Below are 6,000 nucleotides of genomic sequence, written 5' to 3' on the forward strand. Positions count from 1 at the left end.
ATTACAAGAGAACAGAGTAGTTAGAGAGAGAATACTATTATACTACTAAGTTGTACTACCTATTATGATGACGACGGTGGAAATGGACACAGATCGACAGATCGGGAGGCGGAGCGACACAGATCGAAATCGTCGTGAACGGCGACGGGGGAAGCGGACACATCGACAGCGTAGACAGATCGTCGGCGTGAGGGAGTGGTAGCGGCGGTGGGAGGGGGTGGAAGGGGGCCGGCAGTGCCTCCTCCCCTCCGAAACCCTAGACTACAGCGGCGGCAAGAAAGGTGATTTTAGAGAGAGAGAGAGAGAGAGCATCAGTGTTTCAAAACGAGGGCACCTGGTTGGGATAAATGAAAGCGGGGAATTTTATTCCGTATTACTCAGCCGAGGTTTTGAACAACGTTAGGGTATAAATGCACCCACAAAAGTTAAGATTAAGATTACAATTTGAAATGGTGCACTGAGATGCCAATGAGAGTTATGACTCGATAGTTTGAATTGGACACGTAAGGAGAGGGAGATGACTGGTTCTCCATCAAGTATTGCAGCACAGAAACGATGAAAACAATGGATGTCACTTATCAGGTTTCCTCCATAATGACAGCAAAATTTCCTCCACAATGACAGCAAGAATGATAGTAGCATAAACAGCTCCAATCATAGTAGCAGCAGCAGTTCAAAACCTCCAGAAAAGAGGACCAGAATATGATGAATGATAGAAAAACTATTACAGTCCATATCCAGCAGCATATTTCCTCCAATTATAGCGACAGCAGTCAGCAGCAAATCAATCCTCCAAAAATGATAGCCAAAAATAGCAGATAAAGCAGAACCAAAGGAGATGAGGAATTAAGGCCTAGAATCGAGCCTAGGAAATTGAAAAAACAACTCTACCAAACATGATCCTCCTTCCCATATTGAAAAAACAACTCTACCAAACGTGATCCTCCTTCCTATAATCAGAGATTCATTAGTGTGGTACTTACCTACCACTCCATCGGCCTCTGCAATCTCACTATCTCAGCAACAGGAAAACAAGAAAGTGGAAAACATAATCAGTATCACTCATTATAACTCATCATGAGCACTCTTTTTATGATGTCAATTTGAACACATGGGCAGTGCTTTAGCCGATAACAGGAATCCTAGAAATGCTTGCCGCATTGTTAATACTCATGAGCAGCTAAGGTGACTTAGAATTTGGCAATTAGGTGAAAGAACACAGCTGTAAACAAAAAAATGGTTGTGATTAGTGAGAGTCTCTGAGAATGAACACCCTTTAATTACTTTTGATGCTCAACTATATAGCCACCACCAAAAACACCATACATAGAAAAATCATGATTGTCCATGTAAGTGGGTAAGTCAAAGCTCTTTCGTTTACTGATCTGGACTACAAGCGTACTTTGGCTCCAACATCAGACTATTGCACACCAGCGGCATGATTAAGAGCATCTACATATATATGTGGGCTTCTAACTTTAACCAACAACAGAATTTTGACAACAATTGAAACTCTGTAAATTATTCCTCAACAGTAAACTGCCGGAAAGTACACTCAGTTCTCGCATGTTGACATATCAGTCCTGAATGTAAATTATTCCCCTTGACCAAAAGTTTTCAATTTGTTGGATAGCTTGATATACAATGTTGTGCCCATTTCCTAACAGCTGCAGCTATTGGGCCTATACATGAATCTAACATGCCACCAGTGCTTTGGTTCTAGGAGGTCTTAGGCTCAATTCTCTCTATTTGCACTGGTTCCCCCTTAGCAACCTCTTCGCGTTAGGTATTGTATTTGCATCTTTATGTCATTACGTGCTAGATGGGGTCGCACGTGAGGGAGGTATTGGACAATGTAATCTCCATTGCTGGACCCATTTCCTAACATCTTAAACTTTCTGCACAATTTCTATGAGGAGACCTTAAATCAACAAGATAACAAGAGGGGAATAACAATATAATAGATCAAAAGTTACAGCCCTAACGTACCAAAATGAATAAACTAAAAATGATTGAACCTGCTTTTTTGAACTAGAGCCTGCATCCTTCCAATTTTGATTTTCGAGTGGAGAAGTTATTACTCTCTATTATTTTTTCCATTTTCTATAAACCTAATATCACATGAATGTATTTTGCGAGAAATAAATTTACAGTACCATGTTGATTACTAAAAGCCACAAATATGCAACTCTAAGTCCATTTTATAATAAAAATCCACATTATGCACCTTAAGAAGATTCAAAAAACAAACCAACCAAAAAAAAGGGTACATAACTCATTAAAATGCCAACCTATAGAGATTATATGCTATCTCAAATACTCGGGCAGTTCCATCATCTGAACCTGAAACCAGCAATTTCCCATTAGCAGATACAACCAAAGACTGAATGGGTTCAGAGTGGCCGCGGAAGGTTCTCACACAGTCTCCAGAGAGACTATCCCACACTCGCACCTTCCCATCTAAACAACCAGTGGCCAAGTACTTAGATTCATCGAGCCACAATAAGCATGTAACCACATCCTTATGTTCACATATGCAACGGGGCGATGAATGTTATAGATCCCAAACAACCAGCTTATGATCAACGCCTCCGGTCGCAGCCAAAGGGAAGCTTTTTGCAAGCCCAACACCTTCTATTGAATCCTAGTGTGCATTTAGAGAACTAACAACTCTCCCAGTTGTTATATTCACAATGTGAACTGAGCCGTCCTTAGAACCAATAAGAGCAAGTGTTGAATCGGATGTTATTGTTAAACATGTCAAGCCTTTAGTGTGATAAGGATGACCTCCAACGACATGGACCGTTTTGCCAATTCTCGGGTTCCATATTCTCAAAGTTGCATCCTTGGAACCAGTACAAATTTGTTTACCATCAGGAGTGAAATCACCGCATGTCACACTGTCAGTATGACCCGAGAACATATTAAGATATGAACTTGTGTCCGCATTCCACATCCAAACAGTAGAATCAAATAAACCAGCCAAGACCAGATGTCCTCTTGGATGCCACTTGACCCACTCAATGTCCTTTCCAGAACCTTCAAGTGCACACTTGAGACTGCCAGAATTTGTGTCCCAGATTTGAACAAGTCCATCAAAGCTTCCGGATGCAAGCAATTGTCCATCAGTACTAAAGGCTAAACTAGACACAGAATCTTTATGACCTTGAAGCTCAAATGTCCAATCTCCTTGCCCCATTGTCCAAAGAAATCCTTTATCATATCCACCCCCTGTTACCACCAATGTACCATCTGTTGGACTACGCGCTAATGTAAAAAGTGCGTCTGTGTGACTAGTAAATATGTTCATGGAATCATTGGCTTCATCAGTTGCCTCGCCATTGGATCCTGGTACATCCTCCGCCTCAGAAAGATCATCGTCGTTGATGGTTTCATCAAGGAAAACCCATCTGTGGTCTTCACCATCGGATCCCGGTTCATCCTCCGCGTTAGAAAGATCTTCATCGTCGAAGGTCTGGATGATATCGCTTTTGTCAAGGAAAACCCCTATGTGGTTGTCTTCTTCACCGGTAGGAACGTTCATCGGTGATTATGGTTTATGGTTTTAACGCGAAAGCTGCGATTGAGAAAGAGATCTAATCACATGAATAATACTACCATGTTACAAGTGCTTGTGATGCGGGAGAGTTGGGATTTAATATAAACGTACTTGTTGGTCTCAGACAGTGATATGCCTGCATGATATGGTATTGGAATACTCTCCCTCTCTCTACACACACACATATACTCATTAACAATCGGGTTCTTTTTAGTATTAGTTATTCATTAAACATCTCTGATTCTCTATGCTGTTTTATGTCTTCGTCGATTTTACACGGATTCCTAGTTTTGGAAGAAGAACCCGTGTCGACACGACGCGGGTGCGTGATACTTACGAGATCCGGCGGAAAAAATGTGGACACGGTTGTTTCTGCAGATTTGGTTCACCAATGAAATAGAAGAGGAAACGATCGTCGCTGTAGCTGCGTCAAGAAGAACGACCTGTTTCTACTGCGCTTTTTTCTCCTTTTCAACTAGGATTTGTTCTAGGCTCCATTTGGTTTCAACATAATTTTTTTTTTTTGGTATAAAATATTTTCCATAAAAAACAATTTCCCCAGAAAGAAATTTTCTGTTTCGTCGTTTTGATGCATGTTTGGTTGATAGTTGAAGAGTATTTTCCTCAACGAAAATAGAGTAGACACTGGACATAAATGGAGCATATAGATTGATTGTGATTAGAGTAGTTCAACTTCGTAAAGATACTGAGAATGAAAAGGTTGGTGTTGTGGAGGACTCCAACAAACTCACGATATTGATTGAGCACGTGAAGTAACAAGCAACTAAAAATGACTTACGCTATTTTAAAGAGTAAAATATTTTCATCCATATGACCGAAAATGTTTTATCTACTAAAATAATTTACGGTCTTTTCCTAAACGAAATGTCAGACGACAGAAAATAGGTAAAATATTTTACAGAAAATTGTTTTACATCAAAATAAAAGGAGCCTCAGTCTTTCTGCTTTAGGGTTGGTCTTAGTATTTCTTTGGGGTCGTAAAGTTTGGCTAGTTCTAATGGGCTTACTTTTTTGTTGGACAATTAATGGGCTGGTACATTTGGGCAAACTAGCAAAGAGGCACGTGGGATGCACGTGGAAGATAGCGAAGTAAATGCCATAGAGATCTCAATAACTAATGTTTTCCCACTGCAATTAAACATGCTTCATATACAAAAATTTGAAATTTGGGATCCTCCCAATTCAGAGCAAGCTTCATATACAAGTAAGCAAATAGAGATTACAACTGCAAATACCAAACGGGAGTCTTTGTTTATTTTGTAATTCCTATAACCAAAATCATATATTGTGCTGTGGCTAAGCCAACCTACAGGGTTATCAATACGGAGCAACCTTCATGCATCTGTTTCAATTTTCAACTGAGAAAGGGGCTGGAAATTAAAGAAAAGCAATAATTATGCACTATCTTAATAGATTTTGCCATTGAGGTTTAAAAAATGCATTTCCTTCAAATAAATATGATTTTCATTGCATAAAGAAACCATATCCCAATCCCAAGAATTCCCTCCCTAGCCACCTTTTGCCCAACACCATTACCATCATGCATTCACAAATGAATCTACAAGACTGGATCAGACAACCATGCATATCATACCAATATGTCCAAATTGACCAAGCTATTGAGCTTCATTTTGTCATGTCTTTTTTTTTCCTAAAATTAATTGGAAATGAATAACTGATGCAGCATCATCTCCATAGCTTAATCTCACAGTCGGTGATGTTTTCGCAATGGTTTGTAGAGAGGTAAAAGTTTGAAACACCTTCTCTCTTTTTTTTGTATCATTGACTTAATTTTCTCACTTCTGAGTTAGTAGTTTATTTTTATGGGAATTGTTGTCTTCTAAATACCCGCTTTGTTTTCAACTATTTCTTCCATTTCTGATTGTTAGTATAGTGTGGGAACCTGTGCTTTTGTCAACAACAATGCATACCATAAAGCTAGAACTGACAACTTTTAGCACCGAAATACAGGCAATTTGTTCAAACCACACTTTGGACTTGAGGGAAATGAGTGGCGAAAACCCAAGTTCTGATTCCAGTTGTGGTTTGGGACAGTGGCGTAGCCAGGAATGAAGACCTCTAGGGGCATAACAGAACTCTCATCTTGTTTTTAGTCTTAATCATTTAGATTTCAATCCATAATCGAAGGACATAGCCTTGGATCCGCTGGAAGTTCTGTCAAATTAAAATCCACACAACTTCGTTTGGAAAGAGAACTCTCATCTTGTTTTTGAGAATCACGGATTTCATCAGTTTTTGGCTTTGTTTTATAGTATCTCTCCATATCTGTAAACAAAAAATAGTTTATAACACATCCGGAAAAAAACAGAGGGGGTCATTTTGATGGTAGTGGGCATTATTGATTATTTTGTTTGCTAAAGTAGTGTAGACTTATTTTATTCCCCTTGTTTTATATTATT

The 6,000-nt window shown here is 39.3% G+C and overlaps 2 pseudogenes; both read right to left on the reverse strand.

The window, feature by feature from the left end:
- The window catches only part of LOC131303817 (uncharacterized), a 38,912-nt pseudogene extending 33,288 nt beyond the window's left edge, over positions 1-5,624 (reverse strand).
- On the reverse strand, positions 442-3,957 carry LOC131303816 (uncharacterized; annotated as a pseudogene).
- Positions 5,625-6,000: the final 376 nt, after the last annotated feature.

This window comes from Rhododendron vialii, chromosome 10a, assembly GCF_030253575.1.
Source record: "Rhododendron vialii isolate Sample 1 chromosome 10a, ASM3025357v1".
In the NCBI taxonomy this organism is placed as follows: Eukaryota; Viridiplantae; Streptophyta; class Magnoliopsida; order Ericales; family Ericaceae; genus Rhododendron; species Rhododendron vialii.